The 19,947-nt window shown below is 37.7% G+C and overlaps 1 protein-coding gene across 1 annotated transcript in view; it reads right to left on the bottom strand.

Moving 5' to 3' along the window:
* PTPRD (protein tyrosine phosphatase receptor type D) overlaps positions 1-19,947 on the bottom strand; it is a 1,348,716-nt gene that overhangs the window by 990,311 nt on the left and 338,458 nt on the right. Inside the window, exon 4 of the mRNA XM_075138097.1 lies at positions 14,637-14,744. The gene's annotated coding sequence lies outside the window, so the exon portion shown is untranslated. The remainder of the gene's footprint in view (positions 1-14,636; positions 14,745-19,947) is intronic.

The raw sequence follows: 19,947 nt of genomic DNA, 5'->3' as shown, positions 1-19,947 counted from the left end.
ATTAATCTGAGCATGTAAAGCAGCAATAAATTTGCTAGCCCTATTAAATTACAAATGAGTCTCCTTATCTTTAATTTCACCATGGGAACCTCTAGTGGCAGATGGAGATATCAATACTTCACATTCCAGGTGATATCTACCTTTGTTGGGTAAAAAGATATTAAACCTCCCTGCAAGAACCAAAAAAAAACAATCAATAAAAATGTTTATTTCTGTCTCTAAATTGTTTTGAAGACTTTGCCTGTGTCCAGCAAATGTACACGTCAGAATTATTTAAAAGAAATGAGCAAGCAAGGAAATGGATTTAAGTTTTGATCCTCTCAGACTTTCATTTATCATGGAAACCCATAATAGAGGGACTGTAAAGATTTAAGATAGAGAATCAGCAATTGTTCTATTAATCTAGTTTAACTGACACTAAAATCTGACAGAACGAATCACAAGTTGCAGGCAGGAAGGCTTATCAATTCATTACTACTTTCAAGGTTCTCCCTTCTCTCTTTCTCTTTGCCTTCAAGCTGCTGGCAAAGGATAGGCTTTTGCAGTTCAATTTTTCAGTTTATTTTTGACTGCTTTTAATTAAATTTGATGGCCTGCTTCTGCATCAGTGAAGTTATTGGAGTTGCAAAGCACTTTGCTGTTATAATGATGGCTCCCTTGATGCCTGTTCATTATTAACTGCTTTTCAAAAGTGCTTCTCTCAACTCTTACTTTATAAATATTTAAAAAACTGTGAATTTCTATAGCATAAATATCTGGGCACTAGCGATAGGAATTCTATTGCCTATTTAATAGGTTTTACATAGTAATATGATTTTTAAATAAAGTTATACATTATAATGTTAATTGGGAAAGTGTTGTCCCTAAATCATGTTACTTGTAAGTGTCAGCACAAATTGTAGTTATATTTCAAAGCAGCAGTAATCGATGAATTAGTCAGTAGTTTGTGAACTATTGCTTATGTGGTTATATTTTTCACACATCTTAATTATTCAGAGCAACAGACAAATAAGTAAATAATACAAAACAAAACAGAGCACTTCTGATCTTTGCACTACAAGCAATATTACTTGGATTAACCTCAATGCCTTCTAAAACAAATTTCCATTTTTAATACCAAGTTACCAGGAAAAAGAAGGTAGAGCAAAGGAAAGGAAAGAGTTTTTTAATTACTAGCACTTTGACTAATGTGAGACAAGAGACTGCTTACAGTTAAGTCTGGTGAAGAATTTAAAAGCCCTAAAATCTTTCAACAGGCAGGACTTAGTTCTTAAAACAAAAGACTTCTTTTTGCTGTTTAATGGGTCAGCTACTTGCCCCATCTCCCATGGGTAGGGAGCCTTAAAGAAATATAATATTCTTCTAAACGCTAAAGAAGAGAATTTGTGCATCCTTTGTCATGTTGACAAGGGCTTTGTTCTGCAACAAGTCACACTGGCTTCAGTGAAAATTCTCTCAGAGGAGGGATGCATTCAGTGTGAGTAATACATGCAAAATGTGGCACAGCACTACTCAGTAGTGAAAAAATTTTCTTTTTGAATACAGAAAAAAAGAGAATAAGAGCTAGTTTGCCCTGTGGTTCTGGAAGCTTAGAATTATTTTAGAACATTCTGTTCTAGAAAACAGTAATTTTAAATTGTAAACTGGCTATGTCTTTGGCAAAAGGCATATCTTCCTAATTATTTTTGCATTGCATAAGACTACAAGTTCCAAAGCTTATACAAGCAAGTAGAATCTCTTTTTTTTTTCTTCCATATGGGCTACTATCTGCTCATTTTTATACTGTCTCCAGTTTTAGGGATTATCTGTTGCTGCAAGTTCCTCACTTAACTTTATAACTCATTTAAAAGAACATTTTATTTTCTATACTTTTAATAAAATGAAACAGTAATCACACCTGAAAGGTGGAAATTCTTGTTAGTTAGACCTATGCTTTACATGATCAAATTATGTTTGTATACTTTTTTGCCTTCTACAATCATTCTGATGGAGCTTTTCTATATAAACACACTTAAAAAAAAAGTTAAAAATCTCCAAAAAAGTAAATTTTAAATGCACTTCATTCCTCTACAGACATTCAGAAATCAAATGGCCAAAGTTTGGTTAAGATTAATTTAGTTTGTTGCTTGAAGTAAGTCTACACTGGATGTGTACATATATACAGCCAGGTATATCCATCTTAGATTTAATAGTGACAGCTATGGTAAATGTGGCCTTAAAGACCTTTGTCTAGCTTAATAATCCACATACACCTCCAATGTCCTTTACTTTCTACATATTCAGGACTATGGAAGAAGTTTCAAATGAGTCAATTGTCGTCTGTTCTTTCACCTTTTTCTAAATCTTGATATTGCCTGACATATTACAGAGGCAAAAGATGTGGCACCCTTAATTTACTCACATTTCATAGTTTCATATTTTCAATAATGTTAATATCGCCCCTTTGATTTCTCAACAGGTGGTATCCCATCTGTCACATACAAATCCTCCAGAAATGTCATACTACTGCAGGAAATCTGTCCATCATGATCCAGGTGCCCGTTATCACAGGAAGAGTGCCGGTTTTCTGTCCCTGCTGATTGTCTCACATTCTACAAGGACTACCTCAAACACCTCAAAGAAAATATGAATAAAATGGGAAAATTCCTGCGTATTAGTTACAGCTGGCTAGGACTGCTTCTCTTTTAAGTTCAACCATGTTTTAGAGGAAGAATAGTCTTTTCCAGCTGTTCCCTAATAAAAGACAACTTTACATTTAAAGTAACAATTGTAAAGTTTCCAAAGAATCAGCAAATCTTCATTATTTCATTAATTATTTTGTGTGAACAGCTATTATCTTCCCAGCTAGCAGTACACAACCTTTCCAGTCAGGCAGGAGAGGAACATACACTATCGCCTCTTTTTTACAGTTTGATTAGATCTACTTAACACAGAGTCTAAGCTGAACATCCATGCTTGGTGGTTCCAGGCCATGTGTCTTTTGCAGCCCTCAGGAGCAGAAGACAGTAGCTGTAGTGAACAGAGGAAACTGTAGTTTCAGTCTGAAGAGTTGGTTATAGACAGTGGAACAAAAATCTATGAATGAAGATGTAATCTATGAAGCTATTATGTAATCATCCCCCCTCAGTCGCCTCTTTGCTGGACAATGTGAGTCCCCACATTTGGAATTTGAAGTAAATACCTGTATATCTGTCTAAGAACTGTCCACCACAAACTAAAACTTCAATTTGCATGAGGCCTTTCAGTGATGATTGAATAGGTCAAGACTGAGCTGATCTGTCCTAAAAGGACTGAGTTTCACAGAGAAACCTAAAACCCATCAGGTCTGGATCAAGTTTTATACTTCAGAAAGGACCTCCAGAGACAGACAAAACAAAACAGATGCATTAGCTGCCCTCTTGGAATATTGCTGAGCTTTTCACAACTTCACTAAATATGTTAAGACTAGAAAGGGATCCGGTATTATGTTTACTGCTAATACGCTTTGAAGCAGTGAATGTTTAAACATGTGATTTTTGCTGTAGTAAGCAATGATGTGTTTGTGTGCATGTAGGCTGCCTGCCAATCTGACACTATTTGAATGCTAATGATTTATTAGAGAACAGTGAGACAGATTTAAATTGCTTTAAAAAAGAAATACAGCATCAAACTACAATGGTTTGGGAGTTTTCAAAACTGATCTGAGATAAAACTTGCATGTTTGATTTGTAATGTTAACAATGAACTCAGAAGTTCTTTCCTATGAATTACTGCAAACATTCCTCAGCAAAAGAAGCTAACTAAACTTTTCTTCAGGAAGAATTCAATCAGCAGGTATACTTCTGTGGATAATATATTTATTTATATATGAAAATAAGAATCAATACCAGAAAAGAAAGAAAGAAGAACACTAGTAGCTTTAAGAGAGTGTCAATTTCAGATTTCATTATTTATTTACATTAATTTTGGGATCAAAATGAGCCGTAAAAAGATGAGGTACAGAGACAAGAATGCTTCCTCTTATTTTCTGTTCAAACCATTTTGGTACAAGTGACATGTATTTTATTCCAGCATATTTAGATGAAAACAATGTAATTTTTGTGACTGCTGTTGCATTCAGAGTAAATAAATTAGCAAATGTTTCTGATTAAACATTTGCATCTGAATTTAGATAAAACACATTATAGAAAAGTTGCAGGAGAATACATGCAAAATATAAAACCTAATCACAGATAAACAGGGTTCTTCAGAGATAAAGGAAAGTGTCACTCCCTTCCACAGCAAGTGTGGATAAGTTGTCAAAGTAAAACTTTTAAAAATGCTTTAAATGAGTTCATTTTGCTATTTGTATCAGTTCTGACATTTTTAAGCCTCATATGTAAGCAATTAATGGAAGAGATAATAATCATTTAATAGCTAACTTTTTATCATAGAATTTTGTTACTAACTCCTCCTCTACCTTATCTACAAACCAGGTAGAGAACACTGGCAGCATAGAGAAGACCATTTCTCTCTCAGTTTCAATATTAATACTGTATCTGTCTTTAGTATCTAGGACAAGCACTTACAGATCAAGCATTGCTCACAGTAGTGCAGTAAATAAGAGTTTCACTATTGCTAGTAGCAGATCACAGGCTATGTGCTCATTTTGCAAGCTTTCAGAACGGATGTTTGTCAGTCTTACTTTGTCTGAAACTGCCTTGACCTGCTTGAAGCTGTATTTTAACTCATTTAGGTATAATTTTTTCTCATGACCACCTGGCTATGCCTGGCTTGTTTTACTTTGAGGTTTTGGTTTTGGGTATTTGTTTGTTTGTTTGTTTTTGTAGTGTATAACCATAATTTTAAATAGGTAGTAATAACAAGCAGATATTCTGTATAGAAATGTCTATGGCTTTAACATAACAATTTGGTCAAGAGGGCTTTCTGGTACAAAAGCAGAGGCCTTGGAAATGGGGTACATGATGGAGTGTAGAGGAGCATAGGTAGTAAATGACAAGAAAAGAGGACCAGTTATGAACAACTCACTAATATTCAGTAAAATAAGTGCAAACCTGTACCAATCATGAGTTGCAAAAAGCCTGAAGAACATATGCTCAACATATGGATAGCACACTCTGTACAGTCAATTCAGATGTAATATGGACTAGCAAGCTAATGAAGAAATAGCAAAGTGTAAAGAGTTTTAGGAAATGCAAAAACGATGCCAAGTACATTCTAGATTAAGTAGGAAGAAACTTTCTACCTCAACATCATACCCATTCCATCAAAGGAGTCAGGATACTGACTGCTCACTGTGCTTTCCCCCCACTCCAGACAGAAATCACCCCTCCCAGAACCTACAGGAGCAGTGAAAGAGAAAAAGGGTAGATACTAAGAGTGTGTGCATAGCAGTTTTAACTGAATTATTATTATGAAGACATCTCCACTAGTAAGTTTTTTTATTTTCTCCTTAGAACAGAGTGGAATGGAATGGAATGGAATGGAATGGAATGGAATGGAATAGAATAGAATAGAATAGAATAGAATAGAATAGAATAGAATAGAATAGAATAGAATAGAATAGAATAGAATAGAGTAGAGTAGAGTAGAATAGAATAGAATAGAATAGAATAGAATATTTCCATCGGAAGGAACCCACAATGATCACCTAGTCCAACTGCCTGACCAATTCAGGGCTGACCAAAAGTTAAAGCATGTTATTAAGGGCATTGTCCAGATGCCTCTTAAACACTGACAGGCTTGGGGCATCAACCACCTCTCTAGGAGGTTCCAGTGCCTGACCAACCTCTTGTTAAAGAAATGCTTCCTAATGTCAAGTCTAAACCTCCCCTGATGCAGCCTTGAGCCACTCCCACACACCCTATCGCTGGATCCCAAGGAGAAGAGATAAGCAGCTCTCTCTCCACTTCACCTCCTCAGGAAGCTGTAGAAAGCAATGAGGTCGCCCCTCAGCCTCCTTTTCTCCAAACTAGACAAGCCCAAAGTCCTTAGCCATTCCTCATAGGGCATGCCTTCCAGCCCTTTCACCAGCTTTGTTGACCTCCTCTGGACACATTTGAGGACCTTCATATCCTTCTCAAATTGTGGGGCCCAGAACTGCACACAGTATTCAAGGTGAGGCTGCACCAACACTGAATACAGCAGGATAGCCACCACTTTTGACCAGCTTGTTATGTTGTGTTTGATGCACCCCAGGATGCATTTTGCCCTCTTGGCTGCCAGAGAACACTGCTGGCTCATATTGAGTCTGCTGTCAACCAGCACCCCCAGATCCTTTTCTGCAGGGCTGCTCTCCAGCTACTCCTTTCCCAATTTAGACTTGTGCCTGGCATTACTCTGTCCTAGGTTTTCAACTTGTCTGGCATTTCAGCTTGTTAAATCTCATCCCATTAATCATTACCCAATGCTCCAATCTATCTAGATCCCTCTGCAAGGCCTCCTGTCCCTCAACAGCACCTCCCAGTTTGGTATCACCAGCAAACTTGCTTTCTTTCCTGCTGTGTAATAATTAGGTCTGGACCAACAATGGTATTTTTTTTAGACTGCCAATATTTCAATTATACTAAGAATAAATTATTGGCTTTACAAATAAAGTGTGTTACCTTTGCATCTTTTAACAAGATTTTAAGTGTACAATCATTGTCACCTTAGCACACAGGCATAAAGACTGCATAGTTACATGTAGCAGCAGTTGGATATTGGGATATTCTCCATGCAGATAACAACTCTAAGATGTTTTTACAGAGAACATGTACACAAAGATTTTCAGAGGCAAATCACTTTGCAAAATATGGCAGCCTTTGCTAGGAATTGAAGCAACACCAAACCACAACCTTGTCAAATACCACACTGTTTTCCAGTGACAGAAGCAATAGCTTATCTCGAGGAAAAGCTGTATATTTTTAAAAAATCATGGACAAAACAATATATTTTGTCCAAGCTTCACCTAGGAAATGACTGAACAGTTTTAGCTGAAACGTTAATGTTCAACTCAAGGCAAATAACTTTGCATGAAAACTGTCAGCTTGACCGCTTAAGTTTGACAAGTGAAAACTGGCTGGAATCAGGGTTTTATAGGATGAAAACTGGAGCAACCTTTATATAGGGAAATATATATTTAACTACATATAGAAAATGCATTCTAGGCTGCACTCCTAATAGCAAAATACAATTACTTTAATGCAAGTTTTAGTTGACATGCTGTGTGTGTTGTATATCAGAGGTCATCATACCTATTGGTATACTTAAATAGCAAATTATATAGCTCTTGTCTATGTACTGCATATAATTTCAAATAAGGAGTGATGTTCATATTATTCACCCTATTAAATTGAGTAGAAAATTTCAAAATGGAGTGTTTTATTCTAGATGGAGGGGATTTTCATGCAAAGGGACTGACATGTCTGCACAAAGTTCTTCTGAGGTCCACTCAGCGAGAACAGATAGAGATTTGCCCAAATTCATTAAAAAAAAAAAAACCCCAAACAGAAATCAGTCAGGGATATTACCTGACGTAAAATACATAGAAATTTCCTCAATAATTCTCTTGTGATGTGTATCATATGAAATACAGACACATGTTAACCTTCTAATGATGCCAATCTGTACATTATGACAAAGAAACTATATTCCCATTTCAATAAAGTATTTCCAAAGGTTTTTTTGCCTTTTTTAAATACAAAAGTGAAATGTGAAATTGAAAGTAATGACCTTGGATTACTTGTTTTCTGTATTACAACCCTTCACAAAAGACAGCTTCATTTTCAAGACCCTAACCTAGGATTTGGGAAAGCATCTCCCTAGCTTTCCATATATTCCCTACATAAAATTGGGGAAATTAATTGCTGTTTCTGAGCCTCAATTTTGCATTTGCATAAAGAGGAGAGTAGTTCCACTCCACAGGACTTATGAAAATAGAAGTTGTCAGGCTCCTACATGTTTGGTAATGATACTGGTGTGCTAGAAGAGGTTATTATATTCACATACCACTGCTGTTTGTTCTGCTCTTAGATTGCCTCATTTATTTAGTAGTTTGTATGTCTGTCACACTTACAGTATAGTTACTATTAACCATCAGCAAATTCTGCACTTATAAATACGCAAAGGTACTTAAAATTCTGTCTTTGTAGATGTTCTGGTTTCAAACACTTTCAAGAATATGTTATTTACATAAACATGCTACAATTCAGAAGATTCTTTAAAAGTTATGTAAAATGCCATTGAGCCTCAATTTTAATACATTAATAGACCTTAGTTTAAGAGTTGCAGACAGGATTTTCATCATGCTTAATGGGAATCAGTTTGCTGTTTTGTCTATATATAAATTTAAAACTTATTATTGATGACCAAACAGGAAATAGAACTTCTTACCCTGCAGAAAATATCATGTAAATAAGAGGTCCAAAATTGGCAACAGAGGCTGTTGCCCATACTTACAACCGGCCTATTCAAAGGGATAAAAAATAGGGAGACAGAAGGGCTAAGCTTCTTTCTTTCCCTTGTTTACAACCTTAATCAATCCAGAGAGAAGTCATCAGTGCTTACATGGTTTCTCTTTTCCTGTGTTGAAAGGAACTGTCAGTTCAGTGTGTCTCTAAACTCTGATATCTTCACTCACATAAATGGAACAATTAAAAGAGATTATGAGATTAAGAGACAAATCATAACCAATTCTACTTTGTTGAATTTTGCCGTCACGCAGAACTTCAGGAAAGCTGCAAAAATATTAACCTTGACCTTCAGTATGTATCAAAATCAGGGATAATCAGTTGATAATCAGGTAAGTGCTCTCTGGGGAAAGAATAAAAGACCTCATCCAATGCAGCTACTAAAAGCTGGTGAAAATCTGATCCTGACGTTATCCAGTTGCAAAGCTTTAACCTTTCTTAGAGATGAAAGCTGAAGCCCTGGAGCAGGGGTCAAGATAAACACATTCCTTTTCGGGCTTAACACCACACTCCTGGTGTCAAATGCTCTTTTGCTGTGGCTTGGTTCCCAAATGTAAAATGAATATGGTAGTGTTTTGTTCCCTTGCTTTTTATTTGCTAACTGGGACAAAGATGGCCTAGAAAGAGACCAGCACAAAAGCATTCTTGTGTCAGGGTATTTTAAACTGCTGTAACATGAACAGTAATAGTTCTTGGGTTTATATCCTTCATTTTACTGCGAACTGTTTGTTATCATTGAGATTGCAAGTGTTAAACTAAATTGATTAATATACACAGTTTTTATTTTTAATCTAAAATAATCTTTTGCTTTAACTCTTGCACTTTGCTCACAGGAAATGCTTGTGAAATATATAATTTAGCAAGCTCCCTGTTCATCTTATTTTTTTGTATTGTGGAGGATATAAATGGTTTCCGAGTCTTAAACAATTTAGCCAGCCTGCTCTGTTTGTTTGGTAGAAGTTTTTCACCACATGCCAAGGAAGTATTTGGGAACAATTTGAAAGGTATGTACTGAATATATACCAATGTAAAGATGAATCTGGGGTGCACTTAGCTGCAGTCTGTAACAATATGCAACGTGTTTACAGTCAAGTTAAATTTCTGATCATTTCACTTACTTTTCGTACTTTTTCTCAATAAGGTTATCCTGACATCCATAATACAAAGTCCTCTGTATGTTACAGTAAGGAGGTGTCTCTAAATAAATTAACTCTGTTCCTCCTTCAATGGGTAAATTCCATAACTATAATCTGGGCTGAATCTCTGAAAAGCACAGGGAACAGAGGCTAGTTGACAGATTCTCAGGGACACCCACTTCTTGAGTAAAGGTCAAGCCTCTGAATATATGTTCTTTTGGTGTTTTATTTAGTGTTTGCAGTCACAAAGCTAGAGAATGATTTAATCTATAGAGAAGACCTCTGGATGTCATCTAGTCCAACCCCTCTGTGCAAAGCACATCCAATTAAAGCATATTGCTCTGGACGATGTCCAGTCAGGTTTTGAGTATTTTCAAGAACGGAGCTTCCACAGTCTTTCTGGGCAACTTGCCTACCATCACAGTAATCTTTTCTCATTATTTCTAGTCAAAATTTTCATCTTCCAGCTTGTGTTTATTGCCTCTTGTCCTTCCTCTGTGCATCCCTGGGAAGAGTCTGGCTCTGCCTCCTCTACATCCTACGATCAAGTAGCTGTACGTACCAGTAAGTCCTCTCTCCCCCCGCAAAACTGTTCCCTCCACAGGCTCAATAAGTCCAGCCACTACAGCCCGTCCTTGGATGTCCTGTCCTCCATCCCCAGATCACATTGGTCAGGACTATCTCCATTACATCAATGTGTCATACTGGGGTGCCTAAAGCTGTGCACAGCATGCCAGATGGTATCTCACAGGTATTGAACAGCAGTACAGGATCACTTCCCCAGACTGCACCCTTGCTAAGGCAGTCCAGGATGAGGGAGTGCTGTGCCTGGGTGTACTGCTGCCTAGTGTACCTCAGAGCTCCTAGGGCCATTACTTCAGAGCTGCACTCCAGCTGGTCACCCTCAGCCTCTACTGTTACCTCCCAGATGCAGGACTTTGCGTTCACCTTCATGGGGTTTCTGTCAGATAATTTCTCTGAGCAGCAGCACTGTCTTCTTGCAGACTGACTGCTCCATGAACAATTTGTGTCATCTGCAAGCACAATGAGAGTGAAATCTGTACCAACGTTCAGGCCATTAATGAAGAACATTAAACAGTATTGGTCCTGGTATTGCTCCCTGAGAGAAAACTGCTGCTTTCTGGTCACTAGCTGAGCTTTTATCATGGATCAGAACACAGTAAGCCCCGCAGCTCAGGCCGTTTTCAACCCACATTGTTGACTGCTTATCTGGTTCATATATCACCAACCTCGCAACACAGTTACTATGAAAGCTGTGTCAAAGGACTTTCTGAAGTCAGGATGATCAAGTATACCCATCAAGTATACACATACACATCTTACACGTCTGTCTACAGTCTTCTCATCAAGGCTATCACGTTGGATAGGCATGATTTGCATGGACCTGGATTTTCCTGAACTTGTTAAATATTGTGCATGTGATATAGATCAACCTCTGTGCTACAGTTTACATAGCAGCTGTTAAAAAGATAAGATGCTACTTACCTGCCTTCAATGATTATTGTGATACTTCTAAATTTATAATTTCATTTTGAAATAAGAAATAAGTAAAATAAAACCACTATAAGTGACTATGATCTCAAAGGCATGTGTACACAATTCACATTCCACATCACAATGTTGAGATCTGTTTTTTCCCATTACTATGCTTATTAACTCTGGTATTTTCATAAGATTTTTTCCCACTCCTGGAATATTGGTCGTCTGATATAATACACCTCTTGGATGAGAAGATATTTCTCAATTTGTAAAGTGACAAACAAGTATCAATCAACTAAATATTTTGAATATGTCCAGTGCCTATGACTCTGTCCTTTTAATGTGAAATTTGTTGACAAAAGATTCTTCCTTCTTCGAACGTTGCTGGGATATTTCTTTAGCTTAGCATGTTGCATAAAACACAGCAGAGTGCTCAACACTGTTGAGCAGAAGCTTGAAATTGCTTGTATGCCGCTAGCTTAGATAGCTTCTTTGATCTTGGGCTGGGCTTGTGAGACACAGAACTTTAACATGACATTGTAAACAGAATGGATGAAACATCCAGTAAAATTTAGTGTGTAAATACAGAAGTACTGGTGCTAATTTCATATTGCATGTGATTGAAGAAATAGGCAACCTCCAATATATCTCCCCATTGCTTCTGCTTAATATCCAAGTATCTATGAAATAGAACCTTTTTTCTGCTTGAGAATTAGAACAACCCTTGATCTATTTGTCCAACCCCATAATATTGAAATAGTGGATAAAGAACTATAAAAAGTATTCTGCTTTAAACAGACAATAAGACCATGAATTGAAAAGAAATATTCTTCCACAAATGGTTGTCAGCAGCAAACCTTTCCAGGTTTAGTAATTTGGGGTTACCTTCTAAAAACCTAAAGATTACTGATTTGTGCCAGAAAACAGAAGAAAATTAACTGTCTCTAATAGTTCACTTTTAACATAAAAAACCCTGCTCTATTCACAAGCAACTGCAAAAGGTAAACAAAACCCAGTCAGCTGGCAACTGCAAAATCTAGGCGTATTAAGGAAGTCTACCAGTCTCCAGGATACCTAGGCAATAGTCACAGTCATCCTCTTTAGACTCAGTAGGGCTAAAAAGGTAATTATTTTCTAGCCTGAGATCTCCTGCCTGAGATTTCCCCTCTCTAGGTATGTACGCCATTCACGATTGGCTATTGGTGAACATATTTATATATATTAAAAAAAAAAAAAAAAAAAAGGAATTATTGTTAACACTTAGGAGCTGTTCTAGACTTCATGCAGAAATCAAGGCAGCTCTACTGCATACCGTGTATAAATATGATCTTTTGGTATAGGATGGCTCTCACTGTCATCTGTGTTTTAGGATGGTACTTCTTGTCAGTTGATCCTAAGAAATCTGATAACTTTTATCCATTTTTCAGCTGTTTCTGTCTGCTACAGGTTGTTTATCTCAAAAGGCCTGCGTTAAGCATAAGAAGTGATGCCAAATAGAGCTTTTAACAGAGGTCTTGCCACAAAAGGAGCACTACTGTGAGAAGATAACTCAAAGACATTTTCCCTTTCTATTTCTTCTAGGATGACATAGAAAGTCATATCAGAATTAAGATTTGGTAGGGCTCAAGGTACGTTCTCTTTATTGTACCCAAACTTTACAGTTAATCATGTTTTATCTAAAATGCCAGTCTGTCTAAAGCAGATGGGATCTTGCTTATTAGTTGCTTCCTCTCACCAGCAATTGGATAATAACAAAGAACTCCCCTTCTCAAAGCCTCAAGTTTTTTTTTTTGTTTTTTTTTTTTGTTTTTTAGTTTAAAGCATTGCTGGGCTTCATCTTTATCAGTAACCACTAATAAAATTCCTTTAGACTGCAGGCTTTTTTGCTTTCAAAGAGTCATAGAGATTTGGAGAAAATAAGCTGCCTATAATTAATAGAGGGGTTTCCTAAATGCAACTGTCAATCACCAAATTGCTGAAGGAATGCTCTCACTCTTCCAGAAAATGTTGAGTCACACAGCAAACACTAATAGAGAGTAAAATTGCTAATTGAAAGTTTTAAAAGAAAAAAAACTGCTCACACAAACATTATTCTCAGTTTGAATCAAGAATATGCTACATTGTTTCCTTCCGCTCTATGCCTGATCTAAAAAGAACTGTTAAAGAAGATTTACACATTTTATTTGATACATTTGAGAACCTGTGAAGAGTCCTAGTTCTTTTATTTTATGTAGCAAATACTGTGCATGAGTCATAGCCTAGCTTGGTTTGGCTAGCAGTTGACAAAGAACACAAAGCATCCATTCAACTTTACCAGCATTTCTAATAATAAGGAAAGCAATTGGTGATCCAAGATTAACACAGCCACTGAGAGGAATCTGGCCTCTCTATTAGACTGTCTCTATGCAAATAGCTCTAAAAATAAAAATTTTGAACAATTTCTAAACTGTCAAGTATTGTAATAATGTGAGCTAAGAGTTTATTTTGTGGTGACACTAGCATGTTTATAGAGATGCAAATTTTTCTTACAGTATATCTTGCCTGTCTCTTTGATACATGAATACCTTTTATTGATACTCCACCATCATCACTTCTCTTTCTTTCTTCTCCTCCTTCTCCCTCTCTCCCTTTTCTCTTTTTCCCAGGCTAGTATCCTCCAGATTTCTTAGCAGTTGTTTAAAAAGGAAAATAGACTTTCACTTAGAAATTATACAGTGTTGTACTGTGAGTAAAAAGCGGATCTGACTGAAAACCACCCTGCCTTTATCTCCTTTGTAAGCTCCTACTAGCTGTAGGAAAGCAGAATTTTTTGACATTTACCAGGAAAGAATACCAGGGAAAATAAAATATTCTAAGTTGAATTGAGATATCGGAGTTTATGAATAATAAAAAACTAAGACTACAAAGATGAGAGATGTGCTTTAATGCAGCTAGTATTCCATTAAGAAGTTCTCTGCAGATTTTTTTAATGTACTCGTATAATTCCTGTACTTTGTGGCTTTAGCACAGCTGTCACTTTAGCTCCTAGCATGTGAAGGATAACTTGTGGGACTCCCTCAGAGACCATCTTTGGACAACCAAGGCTTCTGACTCTGTCCTTCATCCACAATTGTCTCCCATGTTTTCTTCCATGAGAAATGCAATAGGAAGGAAGGTCCATTTAATAAGCTTAATTAATAATGTTCCTTACATTTTTTTCACCAGTTTATCTTCTACATCAAACAAATTATTATTTATTTATATTTATTTATCATTGAATTTATGCATGTGTTATATTTATGTTTTATAATAATTTGTCATTACTTTAATTGAGTGCATTCAATTGTCTAGAAAGGAAGAGGAATCAGAATGTGATGTCATTAAGCCTGCAAAATAATATTACGAAGAGATGAAGTTACATACTGATTTAAAGATGTGTTTAAATGAGAAATTGAATTCCACAACCTGGGAAATCAAAGTGCTCTACAGTGTCTTAGAAACTGCATTTTTAATTTATATTTGTTGTTAGAAATCAGCAGACTTTGTAAATTTAGTCTGAAATGAACCTCTGAATGCGTAAGACTTCACTTACTTGGAGATGAGGCTGATCAGCTCTTCCACAGCTGGTGCCAACATTCTCTCAGTCAAATTCTTAACTATGTTGTAAAGGGCCAGGAAAGCAGTTACTTTTTACTTCCACCTGGAACAAAATATTGTGTCAGTTATGTTTTTTCATTGTCTTCCAGGTGCAATAAGACATTCATTACATTATCTTTACCTGTCACATTAAGGGTTCATCACAACACTCATACAAAGACAGAAGCATAAACTATCACACTCTCTGAATTTCTCCTTGAATGTGTGATACAACATGTGTATAAATAAATACTCCAAATAATACTTTATTTTGCTATAAAAATTTACTGTTATATTCTTAATAGTTAAGTTTAAACAAAATATTAATTTGTATAAGGTACACATTTCTAAATGCTGGTACTGAAGAAAGTAAAATCAGAACATCTAGGAGTAGAAAATAGAAGTGTTTCAGAGCAAAGTAAATTAGTATGGGTATTCAAATAAGAAGATTCACAGTTATTTTTATACTAGACTATTATGTATTTTTTTCCAAATTTCTTCACATTATTATGGACTATAGTCTTCATAATTATGACAAACTCTTTTAAAACAGAAGGTTAATGAAAAAGTCTCTCAATTTTAAATTGTTCTCTATCACGTTTGAAAGGTCATGAAGGTAAAAAGAAGTCCCAACTGACTAAAAAAGTGACAAATATTATATCCATCTACAAAATGGGGCAAAAAAGAAGATTCAGAAAACTATAGTCCAATCAGTTTCACTTTAGTTCTTGGGAAAAATTATAGAACAGGTCCTCATGAAAGCTATTTGCAGGCATAAGAAAGGCAAGCAGCAGCAGCAGGGCAGCAAGCAGGTGCGCGTCAGCGGGCAGGTGCATGGCAGCATGGTGACCTGGGTACGGTGGACAAAGCACATAATAAGATAGAGAAGGCACCCATGCAAGCAGTCTTGCCAAAGTCAGAGAGACCAACCCCTCACAACAAAACCTGCATTAAGACCAGTGCCGAGAAGAAACAACCGTGAGTTATGGACATTGGCGATTCCCTCCTGTGCAGAATGGAAGCACCCACTTACAGACCAGACCCTCTTTTCAGGGAAGTTTGCTGCCTCCCTGAGGCTCAAATTAGGGACATCACCACAAGACCGCAAGACTGAAAAGCTTAGTACAACTTTCAGACTACTATCCATGCCGACTGTTTCATGTGGGTACTAATGATGTCACACAAAAAGTCTGAGGTTGATCAGAAGAGAATGGGAAGAATGCTAAAAAATTCAGCAGCACAGGCAGTGTTTTCCTCAATCCTCCCAGTAATGGGGGGAGACTTTGGAAGAAATAGGCAAGCCCAGGATATCAATACCTGGCTCCAGGACTGGTACCTCCACCAAAACCTTGGGTTTTTAAAACATGGAAGAGCCTTCGAGACACAAGGTATGCTGGGGCTGACGGGATCCACCTGTCCCTAGGGGGAAAATGCATCTTTGGGCATAAGCTGGCAGGACTGATCAAGAGAGCTTTAAACTAGAATCAATGGGGGGAGGGTGTACCAACAGGATTGCAGTAGGGTAAGCCAAGGGTTAGCATGGTATCGCCTGAGGGCGGCAATGCTAATGGGAGCACAGAGGGCTGAGGAGCGTATCTGAAATGTTTGTACAGCAACGCACACAGTATGAGAAAAAAACAAGATGAACTGGAATTGTTGGTTAGTACCCAGAGCTATGATATCATTGGTATTAGTGAGACTTGGTGGAATGGGTCCCACAATTGGAGTGCTGGGATGGAAGGCTCAGGCTGTTCAGGAGGGATAGGTAGGGCAGGCGAGGTGGAGGTGTCTTGCTATAGATAAGAGAGAGGTTTCATTGTACAGCCCTTACCATTAGTGATGATGTGGTTGAGAGCTTCTGCGTGAGGATTAGGGGGATGGAAAACAAAGGAGATCTTGTAGAGGGTGTCTATTACTGATTGCCCAGCCAGGATGTAAGCACTGATGAATTATTCTATAGGCAATTAGGAGAAATTTCTGGATCAGTAGCCCTTATCCTTATGGGAGATTTCAACTTCCCAGGCATCAACTGAGAATATCACACTGTTGTGATGAGCAGGTCATGGAAATTCTTGAAGTTTGTAGGAGATCATTTCTTGTCACAAGTACCCAGTGAGCCAACCAGGAAAGAAACCCTCCTAGACGTATTATTTGTGAATAGAGAAGGACTTACGGGAGATGTGATGGTAGATGGCTGTCTTGGCCACAGTGATCATGAAATGGTTGAGTTTAAAATTTTCAGTGTAATGAGAAAAAAGGACAGCAGAGTTGCAATCCGGAACTTCAGGAGAGTAAACTATTGAGGTAGTTATTTATCAGAGTACCCTGGGAATCTGTTTTGAGGTCTTAGGAGTCCACAAGTGCTGGTCAGGCTTTAAGAATCATCTTTTAGAAGCACAGGAGCAGGCAATTCCACTGTGTTGTACGTCAAACAAGCAGGGCAGAAGATCAGCTTGTCTGAACGGGGAACTCCTCATGGAGCTCAAGAAGAAAAGAAATTGTATGATCTCTGGAAGCAATATCAGGCTTCGCACAAATATTACAGAGCTGTGGTTAGTATATGCAGAGAAAAAACATGAAATGCCAAAGATCAATTGGAGTTGAAACTGGCCAGTGTTGTGTCAGATAACAAGAAGGGCTTTTTAAAGTATATTAATAGCAAGAGGAGATTAAACAAAACATTGGACCAATACTTGTTGAAGATGGTCATCTGACTAAGATGGGTGAAGAAAAAGCAGAGGCATTCATTTATTTTGCCTCAGTCTTTAATAATACTGACAGACCTTGGGCTGCCCAGTCCCCTGAGTCGGAGGACCACGAATGTGGGAACAGACTTTCTGTTTATGGACACTGAAATTGTAAGGGACCAGCTGTATCAGCTGAATGTTTACAAGTCTATGGGGCCTGATGGGATTCATCCCAGAGTACTGAATGACCTAGCAGATGTTATGGCAGGACCCCTCTCGATCATCTACCAAAGGTCTTGGGAGTCTGGGGAGGTCCCTGCTGGCTGGAAGCTAGCCAATGTTATTCCAATTTACAAGAAGGGTGTGAGGGAAGACCCAGGAAACTACAGACTTGTTAGTCTAACCTCAGTTCCTGAAAAAATTATGGGGAAAATCATACTGGGTACTATGGAAAGGCATTTAAAGAATAATGCAATCATCAGGCACAGTCAACATGGATTCACTAAGGGAAAGTCCTGTTTAACTAATTTGATATCCTTCTATGATAAGGTCACCCACACAGTGGGTGAAGGAAAGGCAGTGGATGTAGGTTTGTTTTTTTTTTAGTAAGGCTTTTGATACTGTCCCTCACAGCATCCTTCTGGACAAGTTGTCCAGCTGTGGGATGAGCAGGTACACGATGTTCTGGGTGAAGCACTGGCTGAACAGCAGGGCTTAAAGGGTTGTAGTAAATGGGGCTACATCTGGCTGGCAACTGGTCATTAGCAGTGTTCCTCAGGGTTCAATTCTAGGGCCAGTTCTGTTCAATATATTAATTAATGATCTGGATGCAGGAGTTGAACGCAAGCATCATGAGGAAGTTTGCTGATCATACCAAACTGTGATGTGCTATTGATTCTCTTGAGGGACAAGAGATCTTGCAGAGCGATCTAGATAGATTGGAGCATTGAGGAATGATTTATGGCATGAAATTTAACAACTCCAAAGGCTGGATTCTGCACCTGGGTCAGAGTAATGCCAGGCACAAGTCTAAATTGGGAGAGGAGTGGCTGGAGAAAGGGATCTGGGGGTGCTGGTTGACAGCAGACTCAATATGAGTCTGCAGTGTGCCCTGGCAGCCAAGAGGGCAAAATGCATCCTGGGGTGCATCAAACACAACATAACCAGCTGGTCAAAAGTGGTGGTTATCCTACTGTAATCAACGTTGAAAGTCCTGTGTGCAGTTCTGGGCCCCACAATTTCAGAAGGATGTGAAGGTCCTCAAATGTGTCCAGAGGAGGTCAACAAAGCTGGTGAAAGGGCTGGAAGGCATGTCCTATGAGGAATGGCTAAGGACTTTGGGCTTGTCTAGTTTGGAGAAAAGGAGGCTGAGGGGCGACCTCATTGCTCTCTACAGCTTCCTGAGGAGGTGAAGTGGAGAGAGAGCTGCTTATCTCTTCTCCTTGGGATCCAGCATTAGGATGTGTGGGAATGGCTCAAGGCTGCATCAGGGGAGGTTTAGACTTGACATTAGGAAGCATTTCTTTAACAAGACGTTGGTCAGGCACTGGAACCTCCTAGACAGGTGATCGATGCCCCAAGCCTGTCAGTGTTTAAGAGGCATCTGGACAATGCCCTTAATAACATGCTTTAACTTTTGGTCAGCCCTGAATTGGTCAGGCAGTTGGACTAGGTGATTATTGTAGGTCCCTTCCAATTGAAATATTCTATTCTATTCTAGAAAAAGCCAACACAGGTTTACCAAGTGTAAACTGTGCTTGACCAAAGTGATTGCTTCCCAATATAACAACACATTTGGTGGATGAAATGAGAGCTGTGAAATCCACATATTTTCTCAAGCATCACAATAGAAGTTAATAACATTAAAGATGAAATACAAAACTATGCATTTCTTAAATATCTTTTCCAATTATATATACTGAGATTCACAGCTTTGTGAATCAGAAAGGACAGAGACATGTATGAAAATATGCGTATGTGGAAAAACACAGTGGGAAAAAAATTGTCATTTATTATATCTATAACATTAAAATATTCAGTAATTTTATTATGTCTTCTTGACCACATGATACATCTGTTTTTCAAACTAAAAGAACATCAAACAAACATGAAGAGAAATCTCCATCATGTTACAGGTTTCAGCTGTATTACAACACAATGACTGGATTTCTACAGAGGGCATAACTTTTCACAAACTCACTACCTTAAAGCAACTTTAGAGTGAGCCTGTATGCTATGCTAACACTGTGGACAGGACAGCAATGTTCAGAAAATCACAACTGACATAAAAGTTTCAGATCTTTATCCATCAACATTCCTTGCAGTACAGGGTATACCACTTATGAATCAATGATCAGTTATAATAAGACCAGACAAGAAGAATGATTAATAGTATATAGGTAGTTCCTTAATGCTGTATACAAACATTGGTTAAAGAGGCACTGCACATCTGACAAATTTCTGACCTTTCCTTTACAGTGTAACCATCTAGGAGAACTAAACTGTGTTATGTATTAATGTTATTTTATGTATTAATGCTATTTTCTTGAAGGTAAATGGCACATCTTTATTTCTTCAGAA

This window comes from Calonectris borealis, chromosome Z (assembly GCF_964195595.1).
Source record: "Calonectris borealis chromosome Z, bCalBor7.hap1.2, whole genome shotgun sequence".
In the NCBI taxonomy this organism is placed as follows: domain Eukaryota; kingdom Metazoa; phylum Chordata; class Aves; order Procellariiformes; family Procellariidae; genus Calonectris; species Calonectris borealis.
Note: the sequence above shows the minus strand (reverse complement) of the source record. Positions and strands in the feature narration are given on the sequence as shown.